Genomic DNA, 21574 nt, shown 5'->3' on the forward strand with positions numbered 1-21574 from the left:
ACTTCAAATTGGACTCCTTCAAGGAAGTGTTGCCATTTCTCCACAGCCCATACAACAGCCAAACACTCCTTTTCAGATGTAGAGTAGTTTCTCTCGGCCCCATTCAGTAGGCGGGAAGCAAAGGCAATAGCGTGTTCGCCATCATCATCGTCCTGTGTCAATACTGCACCTAGCCCAATATCACTAGCATCTGTGGCAACCTTAAAGGACTTCGACAGGTCTGGATGAGCAAGCACCGGGGGAGATTGTAGTGCCTCTTTCAGTCTTTCCCAGCTCCTCTCACAGTCCTTCGTCCACTTCCATTCAACATCCTTCTTTTTGAGATTGTGAAGAGGGGCGGCCAGATCTGCAAAGTTTTTAATGAATTTATGATACCAGCCGGCAAGACCCAGAAACCTCTGGAGCTCTTTGATGTTTTGAGGCCTAGGATAGTCACTGATGGCCTTGAGCTTCTCAGAGTCAGCTGCAATACCCTGGCTGGACACTTGATGGCCTAAGAACGTCAAGGAGGTCTTGAAGAAATGACATTTCTTCAGGTTGAGGGTCAGTGAGGCTAGATGGAGCTTCTCAAACACCTTCCTCAGATCAGCCAGGTGGGCAGCTTCAGACTTTGAAAAGACAATAATGTCGTCTATGTAAACAAAACAGCATACCCCCTTCAATTCGGCCAGGACTGTCTCCATAAGCCTCTGAAATGTGGCTCCCGAGTTCTTGAGACCGAAAGGCATTGAAAGGAAATGGAAGAGACCATAAGGCGTGATGAATGCTGTTTTTTCAATACTGTCCTTGTCCATTGGGACTTGCCAGTATCCTGAGCGTAGATCTAGAGAGCTAAATACCGAGGCACCAGAAAAGGACTCAAGGATGTCATGGATCTTCGGCATTGGATAGGCATCAAACAGAGTCTTTTTATTCAGGCGCCTGTAATCGACACAAAATCGCCATTTCCCTTCAGGCTTGGGCACTAGAACAACTGGAGAGGCCCATGGGGAGGAGGAAGGCTCAATAATCCCATCAGCTTCCATCTCCTTCAGTTGCTGCTGGATAATCTCCCTCTTTAGTGGAGACACTCGATAAGATGGACAGCGCAAAGGGACGTCATCGGTCAGCCGGATGGTGTGTTCTACAGCGGTCGTCCTCCCAAGTCTTCCAGAGCAGACGAACGGCCACTTATTCATCAGCTGTAGCAGCTCAGGCCTAGGCTGCTGGGGTAAGTCAGACAAGATGCTAAGATGAACAGATGTGTTAGGTGCTGGCTTTCTATGAGGCAGAGCATAATAGATGTGAACTCTTGCTGGTTCCACTGTACACCATTCATTTCCCCACTCGTTCTGGTCAGGATGCAGATAGTGTGTTATTTTCCCTCCATTTCTTACTCCATAGGTTCCCCGCTTAAAATCCAGGTGCACGCCACTCTTTTGTAAGAAGTCTAGGCCTAAGATAAGAGGGAAAGCCAGATCTTCATCAGATAAGACATACATGGAGTGTGTCCAGTACGTGTTATGGAGGTCAAGGGTACAGTTAACTATCCCTAAGGCCTTTTTGGCTGTCCCATTGGCCAGGGCAAACTCCTGATCACCACACGGTGACAGGTTTTCCTGTGGCTTCTTAATCTGCTGCCACAGTTTGTCGCGCATCAGAGAGAAAGTACTCCCTGTGTCCAGCAGGGCGGCTCCTTGGAAACCTCTGATAGAGAGATTGACGGCCAGGAGAGACGGTAGATGTTTGGGAGGAGCGTGGGAGTGTGTTTCAGATTTCACAACAATTACTTCAGCTTTTTTTGTCTTTGGTTGCTGTTTAGCTGCTTTCTCATTATTGACTCGTGCCCAATAATTTTTCATTGATGCTAGATCATTCTCGATCATGCTGCCTACTTTCACTAATTCAGCCACTGTGTTCACTGTTCCACGTAGGCCTGAAGCGATTTTCGGATTGGCATTACTGAGAATGCGGCGGACCAATGTAGCCTCATCAATGTCGGGCTTCCATTTCAGACAGAGAGCTCTATAATCGTAAGCAAAGTCCCTAATGGGTTCATTTAGACTCTGGATACGAGTACGCAACCGTTCTTCAATTTCCTGAACAAAATCAGTGGACAAGAATGCTGATAGGAATGCAGTTTTAAATTCCTCCCATGTATGGATGTTCTTCCGCTCTGCTATCCACCAGCTTTTGGCTGGACCTTTCAGCACAGAAGACAGTGTGGCTAATATTTCATTGTCTGGTGTGGGTCTTAAATCCAGAAATTCCTTACATAGCTCTATGTAAGTCATGGGGTCTTTTATTTCACTGTCACCACCAAATTCGGGAAAATTCAATTTAATGGGGAGCTTAGATGTTCTTACACCCGTAAAGCTAGGGGGGCTCTGAGTGTCATATTGAAACCTCACAGGTGATTGTCCTTCTGTCTGATTCACAGGAGACAGTTTGGGCGTGCTGGTGAGTTTTAAGTGCCTCAACTGAGCTTCCCACTGATGGTCACGTCTTTGTAAGCAGCGTACAACTGCATCCTCCAGTTTCGCGACAATATTAACAGCAAAAGTTTTCACTGTCTCAATTTTATTGTCAACCATTTGTCTCATTAAACCTTCTCTGTTAATGATACTGGTGTTTGATTCAGACACTTGCGTTTCTAGATCAGTCAAACGAATTTTCATTTCATCAAGTGCTCTTCTGAGTTCGTGTATTTCCACTTGTTGGACAGACGCATGAGACACGGTAACATTTGTTTCATCTTCACCGTCATTGTTAATCTCTTCCTCCTCATTATAATCATCACCCTCCCCACCTTCAACATTAGAGCTTGTAGTTCTGCTCTCGTCCTCACCAAGATACAGGCTACCAAGGGATTCAGTGAGATGATCTACCCGTTCTCTAAAGGTAATGTGAGGGTGCGCTAGATGTGCCATTTCAGCATCAATGGATATTGGTGGCCTGTCTAACCCTCCCTGTTCATATGACTCACGTAAAGGCTCTAAAGCCCCCTCAGCAAGCTGCTCTGCCATATATGATGAAGGACAGAAAAGGAAAGGCTATTAGTAGGCGAAAGGTGAAAAATTAAAGTTAGAAAGAAAGCGCGTTCAAGTCCTCACTGGGGCCTCCACTGTAACGAACTCGATACGAGCCGTTAACAAATCTTGTAACTTAATGCATGAAACGCGCTTACAACATATTTCCAAAGTGAATATTTTATTGTGTGATGGTGCATAATGAGAAAGAGTGAGAGAATAGCCTTCAGGGCAGAGTCTTTAGTCCAACCACTGCGCAAGCAGTATAACAAAAACCCGCGCACCGCCCGTGCGCTTTCCAAAAACAAACAATCCTCGCCAGCAAAAAAAATAGGAAAAAAAAAAAAGGAGCGATCTCACCTCATCAGATGTGGGTTTAAGTCCGTATGTACCTTCCTCAAAAAGGGCGAAGAAGGAAAAAAAATAATCCTTAAGCGTGTAGTAGTCAATCTATCTCGGAGCATTGAAGAGTACTGAAGGATGTCAGAATGTCCGTGCGCCGGCTTCCATCTACCTTCATTCTTTCCGCTCCTCCATTCAAAAACGAGCACGTGATTTAAAGGGTCTAAGACCATAGGACAGGGGTGAGGAGGTGTGTGCGTGTGTGTGTGACAGGGTGAGTGACAGAGAAGAACCCTATAGACTTCCTATGCTCACGCTCGCCCTGAATTTCTCTTAAAGTGAGGCTTTCTATGTCTTACTTTACATAGATACTATTTTACGCTACTGATAAGTAAAAATTTTATGTGGCTGATGCTACAACTCAAATGTATGTTTAAAAATAAGAATATTCATAATCTCACACAATGAACAGGCATGACATGGCATCATGCAAACTTCATAGCACAAAATCACACTGTGTCAAGCAACGGTGACACAAAAAATAACTTCACACAATGAACAAGTGCAGTTTTGTCAACCTACATGCAATGGTGGTACTACAATAGCATTTACAGATTAGTATAACAAATAGATTTATAGATATAACTCCTTCTTATATTGGTGCCACCACCATTTCTACCACTTCATAACTTTTATCCCCCTTTCCTTCACAATCCACCTGGAATAACATCCATCTCTCTCCATCGCTTTCCTCTCTACTATTCCTTCCCCATACACTGATTTCCCATCTTATTTTCCAGAAAACTGCCAAAGACCAGACAAAACAAGGAATCAATAAATATCATCAGAGCAGACTTGACCTCATTCTTGGCATTACAGTAAGGCAGGCCTACTGGGTTTGAATTAAATGATAGCTAACGTTAAGCTAGCTGATACATCTCCTAACATTGACTAGCCAGCTAACTGCACTAACATTTCCATTGGGACAAAAAACCCTGTCCTGTGTGGAAATTTTGACTGACTTTCCGCTTCTTTGTAAAGAATGTCCTTATGTCCATTGTGTCTGGGGAGGAGCAAATACTGCAAACAATTCATCATCAACCAAGAATACCCCATTAGGCTAAGCTTATTTCACTGTTTAGTTGAATATTAATTTAACGTGTCCTAGGGTTAATTTTGAGGGCAGATAACAAAAGAATACGGTTTTAGCAAAAGCTAGACATTGTGAGGTTGCAATGGGGCTGACGTCACTTCCTCCACTTTCCAGCAGCTGCACCAACATTTCTCTGCTCACGCTGAGATTCTTCACTCGCGCGCGGTGAGTTGTTGTAGGGAACGCCCGGAAAACCCGGAGTGGATTTTCAGTGGTCTGTGTATTCTCTTATCAATCAAGTGGAATGGATTCTTTCACGAAGCAATAGAAACGGCGCTGGGTGAACTAATATTTTATGTTAAATGTGGGGGGGTCCAAACGAAGAATTATGAAATGTGAGGGGGACATGTCCCCTTCACATTCAATGGTGGCGACGCCCATGGTTTTAGACATTTTATTATCCCCATCGAAATATGCTATTATACTAACAGGATTATAACTCAAATCACACGACACGTATTCAAATCACAACTGATTTATTTTACTGTTGAGCAGATCATAGCATATCTAGCCTAGCTGCACATAGCCTAGCTGCTGGTAGGCTGATAACTGATAAGTAGCTGATATTCTGAACAGATTGGTGATCCTTACCTTAAAAAAGTCTGTGACTTTAGGCAATGATTCTATCATTATCTGCATCTCTCTTTTTTTCCTTTTATGCGCCCCGCTAACATGTGAACGCTTCATCTTTCAAAGCCTCTAAATTTGTGTCTCAGTAGTCTGTACTCTGCAGTCTTTGGCGTGCTTTCGTGCGTGACGTTACATTTTGTTCCATTTTATTCTGGTCCAGTTGTGGGTGTTCGTTTCACGAACCACATTCACCATGTCTCTTACAGCAGGCTACTGTGCGCTCATTTATTTCTAACCTTATTTCTATCCGTACATTAATGTAGGCCCATGATTCCGACAGTTTATTATTTTATTAATATTACAATGCCCCTGATTGGCTGTGGCCCAGGGGCTTGAGCCCCCCGAAGCCCCCCCCTTAAAGCGCCGGTGCATGTCCACCATCGTCTGTGTGAGACTCGCGCGCGCGACAACTGTCCTTCCCGTGATTCATTTCCAGAATGCATTTCCCCTTCTCCGTTTTAGCCTTTTTTAATTTTTTTTAATTTATTTTTTTACTCAGTAACGGTTGTGATGTAAAATGTACCGAAGTACACTACTTAAAAGAAAACATACTTAAGTAAAAGTACACTCTTTAAAAATTACTTGAAAAAGTATAAGTACACAAAAAAGCTACTCAAGTACAGTAACGCAAGTAATGTAATTCGTTACTTTCCACCTCTGTTAATAATAAATTATCAAACAGCTAAATTATGGTATATTCCAAATTATTATGATCACTTACCATATTACACAACCTATATGCACCTTGGAATCCTTTGAGATTGGGTAACTTCAAAAATATCGGTACAACAAATAAACACACACAGTTTCAATAATTAATTGAATTTATTGTAACAAAGATAAAAATGAATAATAGCAGTTGAAATCTTCAGCAAACAGTGAGGTGTGTGTGTGTGTGTGTGTGTGTGTGTGTGTGTGTAGCCATGTGTGGAGGCAAAAGATTAGCTTTGTGTTACTAGCTAAGGCCCAAAAATCCTACCTTGTGGAGTTGAGAACAAAAGGTGTGTGTGTGTGTGTGTGTGAGAGAGGCCTTATGGCCTAGCAAAAGGCTAGCGTGGGATGCTAGCTAAGGTGTGTGTGCATGCGTGTGTGTGTGTGTGTGTGTGTGTGTGTGTGATAAAAACATTTAAATATCAGCAGTTAAATACATTCAAATGGTTGTCATTGATATATGTGGGTTTGAATTGAATCAGGGCTTGGAATGTTATCTAAAGTGTGTTTGTGTTGTGGGGGGAGGTGACCACGTGTTTCTAAGTAGAACAAAAGAGTTAGCTTTGGTTGCTAACTAAGATATGTATGTGTGGAGGAGGGGTCACCACGTGTTCCTAAGTAGGACAAAAGAGTTAGCTTGTAGCCAACCCACTAGCTCATAACATTACTAAATTCACTGAAATCTTGATGAGGTCAAAATGTGTGTAATACTGAAATTAAAAGTGTTAGAAAGGAATAGAGAGCATGCAAAACCTTATCTATTAAACAAATGACTGAGAGAACATGGAACAATTATGGAACACAAAAAGTCAGTGTGCACACTTAAACAGTTCCTGAGTTTAAATTCACACTACTTCATAGGCTAATTCCTAAGACTAATTTGCCCAAAAATGCCAATCTTACTTCAGTATCTCACCTCTATGCAAGATTATGAGAAGATGTTCCGAGACTTTTGGAGTTTCACAGTTGTGGAGGCCTCCGTGAAGCGCAGAGAATTTCTTGGTCCGACGTGTGGTCGCTCGTGATGAAAAGAAGTCTCTGATCAAACAATGTGCATAACGCTTTAATTAGAAGGAAGCCGGTCACTTCTAACTTTAAATTAACTGCTTTGGGCTGCAGTCGTACGTACTTATAAGGAACAAATGAAACTGGTTATATCTCAAACTGAGTCAAAATCACGCGATTCTAGAGTTTACCATGGCCAAAGGTAAGTAAAAGAAAAGCACTAAATTCTGATTCTTGCCAGAAAGACGTCTTTATCTGGGTTGCTCGGCCGAGTGGATCTCTTTGTGCCTGCAGACAGCTGTCCAGACGAGAGAGAGAAAGAGCGGAAATGTGTTCAGTTACTTATGGCTTCACAGAGGATGTGACGTAGGTGATCCCGCCCAGGCATGACGTAGGTCAACGCAGAAACTGGTGATGGGAGTTGTAGTCCTGAAAGACGAGACAGGAGGTACCTACATTTCCCCCTTTTGGTCTCAGGGGTATGATGGAGCCGTAGCACTGAGAGCACAGTACCGTACAGTTCACGTGTTCATAGTCCTTGAGGTAGCCTTGCTCTGTACAGTCCATGGTGTCCTGTGAAAACTGTGTAAACTCATGAGTTCCAGTAAGACAGTTGGAGGCAGAGGCATTTGGGCATATAATCAGGCTATAGGCATTTTGGGCATATAATCACTCTATCTAACTAGGTCAAAACCACATCTATAAAGAAACATCAAACACCACACTATATATATATTTCATTTCTTATGCAAAAAAAAACAAGAAAAGAGAAGGAATGAGGGAAAGGAAAGAAGTATTAGTGCTTGGGTTAGTAAGCCTAATCTTCTGGAGAAGTAATAGCAGCAGGTGGTCTGGCCAGAAAGCATGCGCTACTGCAGCTAAAGTTGTCAGGGACGCAGACCATCTTATCCAGCTTGGCATGTAGTGTTATGTATTTGTATAGCATGTATGCGATGCCAGCGGTTAAGACCCAGCCACTGAGAAGTCCCAAAGCAATCAGACTTATGGTAGATCCTAGGTCAGATGACTCTCTGACCCGGTATCGGGAGACCATAGTCGAAATTCCAGTCTGATCTAAACTAAATTTCACCATTTTGGTCCCTTCAACCAGTAGTTGCTGTTGGAGGGTGTTATTGATCTCAAGATCATAACCTTGAAATGCGTCTATCATCTCAATCTCAGAATCGTACCTGTCGGTACTAAGATGGTGTAGGGTGATATCATCTACATGAATGGTGGCTCCCTGTGGTATACTAAGGAACACCGTTTGGTTTGGGATTTTCATTCTGGTGGCTGTGTCGTGCTGGTCGTATGACATCAATACTTCAGTTTTTGGAGTGTTAACAACCCACCGATTACCAGCTCTCTCTACTCTAGTTTCCATGTCCTCGTCCTTTACGGACATTTGACCTACACACTTTTGTTTGGGCGCTTGTGCCCTCAAACCACACAGGCAATCTGTAGTGTCTCTAATGAATGGGTTGCTTGGGCAGACCCAGTGGATGTCTTTAGTGGCGGTGCACATCTCTAGGTTGGGAACAAAGTAGACAGAGGGGTTGTCGTCATGAAATGCTACCATGGGTAGTGTCTGTATGTGTATACGGACATTGTTTTCCAGAAACCCATGTTAAGGACAGACTTGAGTCTATATATGTTGGTTTTCTCAATGATGGGTAGATTTAGCATGAAACCTATCTCTAAGGCCGAATCCCATTTCACCCCTTGGACCAACCCCTTAGCCCTTCCCCTCCATTTTGCGCGTTCACGTGAAGGGGTAGGGGCATCCCAATCCCAGTTAACGCGGAGGGGTAGGGGAAGGCGTAGGGCTTCTGTACCCCTCCAAACGGAGATTTTCCTGGAGCAGACTCCGAACGAAGGGGTTTGAGTGATTTCCCACAATGCCATGCGGATTTCAGCGAGATTTCATGCGGATTTCAGAAAGATGGCGGTTCCCGCGGCGAAAGATTGTCATAAATGTATTTTCTCCATTATTTACGTGTTTTAAGTTGTTATCCAGAGGAAACACGCCGCTTGATTCGCTTTCGAGCTGAGAATGAGCAGCGATTTCTGAAATCCAAGCTGCTGCTAAAAAGCTTTGGGAGTGAGTATTGTTTTCGGTTGCTTTACTGCGTATGTTTTGTTCTGTTATTCTCGCTTTTATTGTTTACATGAGTGTTCTGACACCTCATTCTGTCAGATGTGGTGCACGAAGCGCCAAAGATATCCCATTCAGTGGTGTTAGTTAACAAATCACACCCTGCCAGCAGAGATTTCTGCCTCTGGCTCTGACTGTAGCGGCTGGTCGCAGCCAATGACGCGTCGCGTTTTGCTAACATAAACGCTGACGGAGGTACGCGATGACGTATGCGATCGTTGAAGGGCTATCCCAATACGTAAGGGTTGAATTTCAAGCCCTATCCCTTGTAGCTCAGTTTCAAGGGGAAGGGCCAAGGGGAAGGCGGAGGGGAAGGGGGAGGGGTAGGGGTAGAAATTAGAATTGGGATTGGGCCTAAGTCTTGTGGACTCACAAAAATGGGGATAGCACTGCCAAGACTATAGGCCAGGTGTATTTGTGATGAATACACGTTAGAAGTAGTAGCGGATTTTAGTATTTTATCTACCATGTTAAGGGGTATCAGATACGGTGGGATCTTACCACTACTCAGGGTACTGATTGAGTTGCTGATTTCTCTAAGCAGGTCTTGCATTAAATCCCTTACTACTCGGACGTATTTGATCTCACTCTTGATTATTTCGGCCAATTTGTCTACGGCATGCACAGTGTTATGGATTAGAGCAGAATGCATGTTAACGGTTAGTATAGTTCCCTGCAGGGTTTTGCCTAAGCCCTGCAGCTCCTCTTGTTGAGAAAGCAGTTTCTCCTGGATCTCTGGCATTTCCTCTTTCAGAATGCTAACTTCTTTTTTCACCATACTCAGACTGACTGAGTCGGCTGCAGAGAGACCGACAGAGAACAAGGACCCAATGGCAGATGCAGCGGTAAGTAAACCCCCGAGGAACCTTTTCTGACGTGTTTTACCGCTCAGCTCTTCCTCGGTGACTAAGAATTTTTGTAACTGCTCTAGCATGTGGATAGTGGTGCGTTTAGCGTGTTCAACTGTATTCCAGATCTCGCCATTTGGTCCGTTATCATCGATCGATTGTGGTAGTGACTTGAGGTGTTTACGGTATACGTCCCATGGGTCTAGTCGGGCGTATACTCTGAGTGTGAATGCGACAGTTCGTAAGAAGGAGCCCAGGAGCCTCCTGCAGAATGATGCCAGCTGGGGGGCCAGGCTCCACCACCTCACTTGACTGACTCAGTTGTAGGGTGAGGAGGATGCACAGGATCCCGAGGGAGTCCATTCTGTAACATACAGAAGGGTTTTTATTTTATTGGGTTGGTAAATGTGACTGGGAGTGTTAGTGTACGCTTATGGGTGAGTGAGGCGTACAAGCTGGGTGGACTGGATGGGCCTAACTATTGTCCACCCCCATTTGGAATGAGGGCTGTTCAAAAGGTTTGATTTGATTGCTATGAACCCATCGGTAGGAGGGCGTTTGATTAAGCCTGGATGTCCTAATGTGATACGCGATGGAGGACAGTTTTCCCACGATCTCGAAAGGTCCCGACCAGTGTGGTAGGAACTTCTTTGAGACTCCTACCAGCTTGGTAAAGTTGAAGTAGAGGACTTTGTCGCCTATTTGATATTTGTGATGGTAGGCTTTTCAGTCGTAGTAGGCCTTTTGTCCTTTCACGCTCGTTTCGAGATTCTTTTGGGCCCATGCAAAGGTTGATTGTAGGTGGCGTTGTAGGTCGGCGACATATTGATGTGCGGTGTATGCAATTGCAACACTCATGTCCTCTGGTCTGTACAGGAGATGCAGTGGGAGAACCATTTCCCGCCCAGTCATCATCTCAAAGGGTGTGACTCCAGTGGTGCGATGAGAGGTGGACCTAACGGCCATTAGCACCAAGGGAAGTTTCACATCCCAATCTTTACCATGGTGGGTGACATACTTTCACAGCCTGCTCACAATGGTTTGATTGGCTCGTTCAACCTGACCAGAGGATTGAGGGTGGTACGCGATATGGAATTTCGCCTCAACGCCTAACATGTTCCACAGCGCAGCCATTACACCAGCAGTGAAATGGGTGCCTTTGTCCGAGTCGATGGATAGAGGAAGGCCCCAGTGGCTGAACACATGGTTCATGAGAAGGAGAGCAGTAGTCTCTGTGGTATCATTAGGGGCTGGTAGACATTCTATCTATTTGACGGTAAGGAGGTATTTGTTACCCTGGGAAGATTTTGGGACCGGACCGATCCAGTCCATTTGGAGGTTGGACCAGGGAAAGGTAATTCCGCGACCTTGCAGGGGAGCTCTATTTAGCGGTTTGGATGGGCGAAATTGACAACAGACCAGGCATCCCTTGACATACTCGGTTATGTCTTTGATCATGAAAGGCCAATAGACTATTGGCTGAAGGGTCTTGTAGGTGGCCCTAGCGCTTCTATGGCCTCCACATGGGCTGTCATGAGCATATTGCAAGACAAACCCCCTGTGGTCCATAGGAACGACCCAGCAGGGTGGTCCTTGGCCACAAGGCACGTACACCAGGAGCCCTTTCTCAAGCTTCAGGCAGTGCTGGAGGTTATGGAGGTGTTTTAGGTCTTTTGACTGTTGTAGCACCACTTCTGATATGGGGAATGCCCTTGGTCTGTAACAAAGTTGCGAATCTGGCTGATAGTTGGGTCCCTATCCTGCATACTTACCAGATCTGCGTCGCCTGGTTGTCTACCTAAATGGACGGTCAACGACTGGGGTTCAGGGTCTTCGCACCTTTCTCTAGCCTGTCGGCGAGTAATGGCGTTCATGACGTGACACGGTCTTTCAGGGAGCCATCCCTCCCAGAACTCCCAGGGGGGGCCGTCCACAGCTCCTGCTTTGGCGAGGCGATCAGCCTCATTGTTGCCAATTTTATCAGGTCCAGGGACTTGAGAGTGCCCTTTCACCTTTTTCCAGTACACGGTCATTCCCCGGCCTGCCACCAGTTTGTCACATGCCAGGAAAAGTTCAGAGTGTTTCACTACTTTTCCTCTAGCATTTTTCATGTCATTCATTTTCCATGTGGGGAAGTGAGAAATGAAGCTGTGACAGGCATAGTTGGAGTCAGAGCAGATGACTAGTTGCCCAATGCCCACTTCGCTAGCTTGTTGCAAAGCGATGAGCACTGCCACTATCTCTGCATATTGGCTTGTCCTGGCTCTGATTTGGTACTGGTATTGTCCTTTCAGAGGGCCTACTGTCCAAACAATACCAATGCCGGCTCGCAGTTCATTCCCATGGTGAGAGGAACAACCATCTACGTAGACCATGGGAAGGTCTTTACACAAGTTAACATCATAGTAGTGGTGGGCTGATGGAAGAGAAGGTGCAGTTAGAAGGACAGGATTCTCTCCTGCCTCCTGCCCACAATCACAGTGCTGGCAGTCAGCTAAGCCTTGGCCCAATGCCATTTTATGGTTCTGGGCATACTTCACCTCAATGTCGTAGCCCTGTAAGGCCATCATGCATGCCGCGATGAGGCTATTGGACACCCTTCTGTCTCTTAGCCTCTGACTGTTTAAGAAAGAGACAGGTTGGTGAGATGTCTCTATCACCACTTTCTGACCAACAATGTAGCTGCGGAAATGTTCAATGGCCCAAACAGTGGTTAACAGGGCTTTCTCGCAGTTTGAGAATTTAAGCTCCACACTACTAAGTGAACAGCTAGCGTATGCAATGACTCGCCTGTCATTATCATACTGCTGTGATAAGGCAGCACTTAAGCAGTGAGTGGAGAAGCTGGCTTCAAGGTAAAATGCTTTGTCCTTGTCTGGATAAGCGAGGCAGGGGGCGGAGCACAATTTCTGCTTCATTTTCCTGAAAGCATGTTCTTGAGGACTATCCCACTGAAATTCCTTATCCTTTCGGAGAAGCTCTGTGAGTGGTCTCTCAATTTCTGCGTAGTCCTCAATAAACTGCCTGGAATAATTGCAGATGCCTAGGAAGCTCCTAAGTTCTGACACATTAGTGGGGGCTTTAATGTCTTGGATGGCTTGGATTCTCCCTGACTGGGGTTCGATACCATCAGGCCCCACAAGCAGGCCAATGTATTCAACTTTTGTGCGACACCATTGGCCCTTAGTAATGGAGAGCTTGGCTCCAGCATTAGCAAGCTGAGTAAGGACATGTCGAATTTCAATTAAATGAGCTTCAAACATTTGCAATCTGATCAGGATGTCGTCAACATAAATCAAGTTTCCGCGAGCAGCAGCATCGCTCATGGCCTTGTGTAGGAATATGTTGAATTCTGCTGGTGAGTTGGAGTACCCAAAAGGGCATCGGTTCCAGGTAAACTGTCGATTTGCGAAGGAGAACGCTAGTTTATATTGGTCTTTAGGATCAACTTTCATCGTCCAGAATCCACTGGCCACATCGGCGGTGGAGAAAAACTTAGCGTCTCTCACCTTGGCGAGTTCTTGGTCTAGATGGATCATTGGCCACCTTGACAAGGGGACTTGCTTATTCAGCTGCCTGTAGTCAATGGTGAGACGCCATTTGCCATTAGGCTTCAGCATGGGCCACAAGGGAGAATAGTAGGTGGAATTACATTCCTGAATGATCTGCTTCTCCAGCAAAGTGTTTATGATCCCTTGGATAGAGTCATAAGTGGCTAAAGGGATTTTGTACTGGCGCACAAACGTTGGTTGTGCATCCGGGTCAGTGGGGATTTGTACGGTGTGGAGGTCGGTGACTCCGCAGTCATTAGAGTCCCGTGACCAAGTGTCCTTGAAATCATAAAACAATTGGCGGAGTTGTTGTCTTTGAGCGTCCAAGGTTAGGCTATCAGCCTTAGTAAGCTGTTGTTGGACCTCCAGTTCGAACCCTGGGTATGGTTCGCCTAATGAGGAATCTACAGCGTCTGACGCAGGGGTGTTTTCACCCAGCTGAGAGGAGAGGGCATATACCATCATGCCCTCTACTGTGTCAACTTTGGCCATGAAAACTCTGTCATTGCACAGCATGTCATGTGGCTCGATACGAATCATGTTATTGGGGACGGTAAAGAAAGTGTTTCTACTGTCTTCTAGTCCAACCAAAGAAAGAGGCAGTTCGCCTATGACTGGAATTGTTAGTTCAAAGTCATGGAATGATCTGTCTATCAGGAGACCTAGGGGCGGTGAGCAGGCACGGTAAGAGGGGTGGTTGTCAAGTTTTGCACCAGGAGGTAAGACGAACGATGGTTCAGTTCACGCAGAGGAGTGCCACAAACTGTTAGGTTACGTTCCAGAAATAGGGGCAGAGGTTGGAAGAAAGCCTCTGAAGTTGGAAGCTCTTGACCCCTCAGAATGACCAACTTAAGGGGAAAACCGGCCATCCTAGCAGGAATAACAACGTCAAACTCACTAGCCACCTGGCATGCCTGAGGGATGGTCTGTCCCGAGCACATGCGCTCAAGGTCAGCGAGGAGTGGGTGGTTGTTGATGTTGGCTTGAGTCCAGATTACCTGGTTTACCATGTCTATCTGGGCTCCTAGCCTAACCAGAATGTCTGCTCTGATGAAAAGTGGATTGGAGAGTTGAGGGACCATGCTCAAGAAATGGAGGAACTCTCTTTTTCCGATTGTCATGGTTACGGCACAGACGCCAACAGCCTTAACAGAGGTTTGGGGTTGTTCGGCAGAGAGAAGTCGGTGGCTCTTCTGCCCGAATACGGGGCAAGAACGGCTTTGACACAGCATGTCAAACAAAGTCTGGCTGATGGCTGATTTCTCAGACCAAAGTGTCATAGCTGCGTTGGGGACCGTTAACTCGCACTTCACCTGATAGGGTAGGGCAGTACATAGCTGAGGTTGAGTTACTCAAGGAGCAGAGGAAAGAGGCGTGGTTTTCCAAAGAATTGTGGCCACTAGGGGGATTCACAATGTCGGGTGTTTCGACACCAGACTCGGTGTACAAAGACATGAACCGAAGTTCATCGGAAATTTGGTCTCCCGTGGTGCTTGGTTGGTCAGTGTCTGCACTAATCTCATCGCAATGGGCTTGTTCATTGTGGCAGCGGGGGCGTGGTCAAGCGCCGGTCTGTGACAGGAGAGCGGAGTCAGGGAAGGTAAATGGCAGAATCACTACACCTGACGTCAATTAACCTGTGCTTGTGTGTCTTCCCAGTGACCGCGCCCTACTTAAGGAGGGAGAGCGAGAGCAGAGGGGGCTCTTCTCCCAATGAGACACCGATTGTGTGTGTGTGTATGTCTCTGTGGATTTAAAATAGTTGTTCACTGAAAACTGTGGCAATAAAAACACTGTACCAACCTGAACTCTGTCCTGCCGTCTTCTGTGCTCCGCCCTTCTATGAGAACCGTTACAGTGGTGCTGAAACCTGGGATATCTGGAGCGCAGAAGCCGAACAGCCCCATGGAGTCCTCCCCATTCACCGACCTGGTCCATGCCCTCGCCACGGCCCAGCAAAGCCAGCACCAGGCGCTCGTCACCCTCCGTAAGGAGCAGGAACAGCGGTTCGAGGCCTTGGTGTTGGCCCAGCAAGAGGATCGTCAGGCGTTCCGGCACCTCCTCGCGTCGGCGGGGTCTACCAACGCTCCCACCGCAGGCCCGTCCCCCCTCACCCTAACAAAGATGGGCCCGCAGGACGACCCCGAGGCATTCCTCACGCTCTTTGAGCAAGTTGCAGAGACCTCAGGGTGGCCGATGGATCAGCACGTGGTGCACCTCCTCCCCCTGCTAACGGGAGAGGTGCAGCTGGCCACGCTACAGCTCCCTGCTGACCGCCGGCTGGCCTACGCGGACCTTCGCCAGGCCGTCCTCCAGCGTGTGGGGTGCACCCCCGAGCAGCAGTGTCAGCGCTTCCGCACTTTGCGCTTGGAGGAAGTCGGCCAGCCGTTCGCGTTTGGCCAGCAACTCCGGGATGCCTGCTGGCGGTGGTTGAGGGCTGACAACCGCGACGCCGAGGGGATCATCGACCAGGTGGTACTGGAACAATTCATCGCACACTTGCCAGCAGGAACTGCAGAGTGGGTCCAGTGCCACCGCCCAGCGTCGCTGGATCAGGCCATTGAGCTGGCAGAGGACCATTTGGCGGCTGTCCTGGCGGCAGGACAGCAGACAGCCTCTTCTCTCCTCTCTCTCTCTCTCTCTCTCTCTCTCTCTCTCCCTCTCCTCCTGTGTCCCGTCCTCACCCCATTCCCCCACCGCGGAGGCGGGGGCCGGCGCCACCCCAGCCGGCCCGCTGCACCCGTGGTGCCCTCCCGTTTCTCCCTTCTGTGTCTGTCTCTCCCTGCCCCAGGTGAGTGAGCCCCAGAACACCGGTGCGGAGAGGAAGCCCGGGCCGGTTTGCTGGCGCTGCGGGGAGCTGGGCCACCTCCAACAGCAGTGCACGGTAATGGAGGTGGGCACGGTGGTTCAGATCCCTGACGCGCCAGGAGCCACCCTCGATTGGGCTGGAGCGTATCACATACTGGTGAGTATTCAAGGGGATACATATCAGGCGTTGGTGGATTCTGGCTGTAATCAAACCTCAATTCACCAAAGCCTGGTGCAAGACGAGGCATTGGGGGGAGCACAGGGGGTGAAGGTGTTGTGTGTGCACGGGGATGTTCACAGCTACCCTTTGGTGTCAGTCCACATTTTTTTCCGAGGGGAAAAATTTATAGTAAAGGCAGGGGTTAATCCTCGCCTCACCCACTCGATAATTTTGGGGACTGATTGGCCAGGATTTGGGAAGTTGATGAGACATTTAGTGAAGAGTGGGTCCTGCCATAGGTCAGCAGGGGGAGGTCCCGGTGTCGCCTTGGCGGGAGCAGCTGTCACAGAGACGTCTATGTCATCTCCGCTTCAGAGTGAGGAGCCCCAGGCTCCTCCTCCCTCTCTCGGGGAATCCCTGGCGGATTCCCCATTAGAGCAGTCACGAGACGAGACTCTGCAGCATGCGTTTGACCAAGTGAGAGTAATCAATGGTCAAACGCTCCCGCCGAACGCCACCCCGTCCTTCCCCTATTTTTCTACTGTGAAAGATAGATTATACCGAGTGACGCAGGACACTCAGACGAAAGAGCAAATCACACAGCTTTTGATTCCAAAAAGACACCGGGAATTGGTATTCCAGGCGGCTCACTTTAATCCCATGGCTGGACACTTAGGGCAGGATAAAACATTAGCCCGAATAATGGCCCGATTCTATTGGCCGGGGATTCGCGGCGATGTCCGAAGGTGGTGTACGGCGTGCCGCGAATGCCAGTTAGTAAATCCAACGGCCATTCCAAAAGCGCCTTTGCGCCCTCTACCATTAATCGAGACCCCGTTCAAAAGAATTGGGATGGATCTTGTCGGGCCATTAGATCGGTCAGCACGAGGGTACCGCTTTATACTAGTTCTGGTGGACTATGCAACACGATACCCGGAAGCAGTGCCTCTTCACAATATCTCAGCACGCAGTATTGCGGAGGCACTCTTCCGCGTCATCTCCCGAGTTGGAATCCCAAAAGAGATTCTGACTGACCAAGGCAACGCGTTTAGGTCACGGACACTGAACGAACTGTATGGGTTATTAGGGATTAAGCCAATCCGCACCAGCATGTATCACCCACAAACGGACGGTTTAGTTGAACGGTTCAATCGCACCCTCAAGAATATAATTAAAAAATTCCAAAGTGAGGACACACGTAATTGGGATAAGTGGCTTGAACCCTTGTTGTTTTCAGTGTGAGAGGTCCCCCAAGCTTCCACGGGGTTCTCCCCATTCGAATTATTATATGGGCGTAAGCCGAGTGGCATTCTAGATGTGCTGCAAGAAAATTGGGAGGAGGGACCTTCACAAAGTAAAAACGAAATTCAATATGTTATGGACCTGTGCACAAAACTCCACACACTCACCCACCTAACCCAGGAGAATTTGCGGCAGGCCCAAGAATGGCAAACCCACCTGTGCAACAAGGGTACGCGCCTTAGGGAGTTCGCACCGGGAGATAAAGTACTCGTACTGTTGCCCACATCGAGCTCCAAATTGATCGCCAAGTGGCAAGGACCCTTTGAGGTCACACGGCGAGTCGGGGACGTCGACTACGAGGTGAGGCGAACAGACAGGGTTGGGGCGCTACAGATTTACCACCTCAATCTGCTCAAACTCTGGAATGAGGAGGTCCCCGTGGCATTGGTGTCAGTGCTTCCGGAGAAGGTGTAGCTGGGGCTGGAGGTTCAAAAGGGAGCATTGGCATCGCGTACCTCTCCGGTCCCCTGTGGAGACCACCTCTCCCCGACCCAACTCGCAGAGGTCGCCCAGTTGCAGACCGAGTTTCCGGACGTGTTCTCGCCCCTGCCCGGCCACACCAACCTCATAGAGCACCACATTGAGACACCCCCGGGGGTGGTAGTGCACAGTTGCCCTTCCCAGCTACCCAAACACAAGAAAAAAGTGGTTCGGGAAGAACTCGAGGCCATGCTCGAAATGGGCATCGTCGAGGAGTCCCACAGTGACTGGAGCAGCCCGGTGGTCTTGGTACCCAAGGCCGACGGGTCGGTCCGGTTCTGTGTGGACTATAGAAAAGTCAATGCGGTGTCTAAATTCGACGCGTACCCAATGCCTCGTATTGATGAGTTGCTCGATCGACTAGGCACAGCTCGCTTTTATTCGACACTGGATTTAACAAAGGGTTATTGGCAGATCCCCTTGACGCCACTATCCCGAGAAAAAATGGCCTTTTCCACACCGTTCGGCTTACACCAATTTGTCACACTTCCTTTTGGGCTGTTTGGGGCGCCCGCTACGTTTCAACGGCTGATGGACAGGGTCCTCTGCCCCCACGCCACCTATGCGGCCGCCTACCTCGACGACATTATGACTGGCATAATGACTGGCAGAGGCACCTCGAACATCTGGCCATCCTTAGGTTGCTGAGGCAAGCGGGTCTCACAGCCAACCTGAAGAAGTGTGCGATTGGGCAGGTGGAAGTACGGTATCCTGGCTTCCACTTGGGCAACGGGCAGGTGCGTCCCCAAATTAACAAGACAGCAGCAATTGCGGCCTGCCCGAGGCCCAAGACCAAAAAGAGGGTGAGACAGTTCCTGGGGTTGGCTGGTTATTATCGTAGGTTTATACCTAATTATTTGGATGTCACCAGCCCGCTGACTGATCTGACTAAAAAGGGGGCACTATATCCGGTCCAGTGGATGGAGCAATGCCAGCGGGCTTTTTCTGAGGTAAAGGCTGCACTGTGTGGGGGGCCACTTTTACACTCCCCTGACTTTTCTCTCCCCTTTATGTTACAGACGGATGCATCGGACAGAGGGCTGGGGGCTGTTTTGTCCCAGGAGGTGGAGGGGGAGGACCGCCCAGTCTTGTACATCAGTAGGAAGCTGTCGGTGCATGAGGGGCGCTACAGCACCATTGAAAAAGAGTGCTTGGTGATCAAGTGGGTGGTCCTCGCCCTCCGTTACTACCTGCTGGGATGCCCTTTCACCCTCTGTTCGGACCACGCGCCCCTCCAGTGGCTCCACCGCATGAAGGATGCCAACACACGGATCACCCATTGGTATCTGGCACTCCAACCCTTTAACTTTAAGGTGATCCACAGGCCGGGGGCGCAGATGGTTGTGGCGGACTTCCTCTCCCATCAAGGGCGGGGGGGGGAGTCGGCGGCAGGCCGGACGGCTGCCAGGCCTGAGTCGGGCAGTGGGGGTATGTGGCGGCGGGGACATGGTCAAGCGCCGGTCTGTGACAGGAGGGTGGAGTCAGGGAAGGTAAGTGGCAGAATCACTACACCTGACGTCAATTAACCTGTGTTTGTGTGTCTTCCCAGTGGCTGCGCCCTACTTAAGGAGGGAGAGCGAGAGCAGAGGGAGCTCTTCCCCCATCGAGACGCCGATTGTGTGTGTGTGTCTGTGGATTTAAAATAGTTGTTCACTGAAAAGTGTGGCAATAAAAATGCTGTACCAACCTGAACTCTGTCCTGCCGTCTTCTGTGCTCCGCCCTTCTATGAGAACCATTACATTCATGTTTTGTGGGATCCAATGACTGTGGGGTTGTGATTTGGGCCCACAGTTGACTGTGACGACAATCAATGAGTGGCGCCAACCTGTTGAGTAGGTCTTGGCCAATCAGTAGTTCTTCCATACCCACAGAGCAGATGTAAGTGGGATGTATGATTGACATGCCTTGGAATGTGAGTTTCAACCATGCAATTTTTGTTACTGGGGCTTTGTTTCGCGTGAAGCTGACCAAGTTTATGTTGCAGGGTTTGGTTGGGATTGGGTCACCCTGTGAGAGCTGTGTCTGAGTGATGGTGACGAAGACTTTAGCACACATGAGCGTGATCTCCAATCCATTATCTAGAAGGGCGTGGAGGGTGATTGTACCCTCGACCACCACGGGGGTGTAAATGTGCTTAGCATTGCCCCTTCTAACTAGATCGCCTAAGAACTGCATCAGAGGAGCGTTTTGTGGGTTTGCCTTCACCACTGGGGGGGCTCTATATCCTGACCATCGCCTGCAGTTTCACAGAGATCTCCTCCCCATTTCACGAGATATACTTGTGGTTCCTGGCCTAGTCATGCCAGCGGGTGGCCTTCATCACCCTTCTTGGGCTCTTCTGTTTTGTCTGTTGAGGGGTTTGACGTCTTCTGTAACAGTCCCTTAACCTCAGCCAACTGGGCTTTCAAAGAATCCAGCTCTGAGCGGAACTCGCCAGGTTGGTCTGAGTCGCTGTGTTGGTCACTTCTACCCCTATGTTTGGAGCTATGGTCGGAGCGCTCCTGTCATTTCTGGCCGGAGCTGGGATGGTGATCTTGCTGCCAACCGCCTTGTTCCTTATAACCATTTTCATATGAGGGGCAGTTGCCATGGCCACTATGGCCTTGCCCTCGGTCCCTCCTGGCCTTACCTTGCCAATTCTTCCGCTTACCCTGGTGATGGCCCAGCAAGGGGCGGTTCGGACCAGGATTTCTCCAGGTGGGTCCCCTTTTTGGAGCTTCACCTCCTTCTAGGGTTAGCGGGGGCCTGTCTGCACCCTGGAGACTAAGGACTCTGGGGTCATCATCGTTTCTGTCTGTGGGTTTGATGATGGTCTCCCAGGTCATTTGGGCTAGTTGCCTAATTTCCCTCATCAAGTAACAACCTTGTCGACACATCAGTGTGACTTGAGTCCGCACGCATGGATGGAGGTTGTGTAAGAAGAGGGATTTGAAGCCTCTATCATCTTCCAGGCCTGGTGCATTACTACCCTGGAAATAGGCAGTACGTAGCCATCTATAATACTCACGAGGCGCCTCAGACCGTTTTTGTCTGATTTGTATAGCACAAAAATGTCGCGGAGGTTTCATCCGTGTACGGCGCATATTCTTCCCTCATGTAATTGCGAAGTTTTGAATAACTATCGCGAACATTTGGGGGTAGTGTCTCTAAAAAGGCACGAACGCTGCTACTGGAGGTTTTCCAGATCAGCTTAAGTTTCTCTCACATTGTGGCTTTCGGCAGGTCCATCAGACATTTGGTCTATTTCTCGTAAATAATCATTTACGTTGGTTCTTTTATTGTCAGGATCGAATCACTCAATATCTTTGGCAAGTAGGTCAATTTGCCGTATGCGGAGGGCTTGGTGCAAGTCCTTGTGCGGCCTCCTTCGTTCTCCTGAGTACTCACTATCTGAGCTACTCTGGAATTGCTCCCGTTCTG

Source organism: Neoarius graeffei, chromosome 17, assembly GCF_027579695.1.
Source record: "Neoarius graeffei isolate fNeoGra1 chromosome 17, fNeoGra1.pri, whole genome shotgun sequence".
NCBI classification, from domain to species: domain Eukaryota; kingdom Metazoa; phylum Chordata; class Actinopteri; order Siluriformes; family Ariidae; genus Neoarius; species Neoarius graeffei.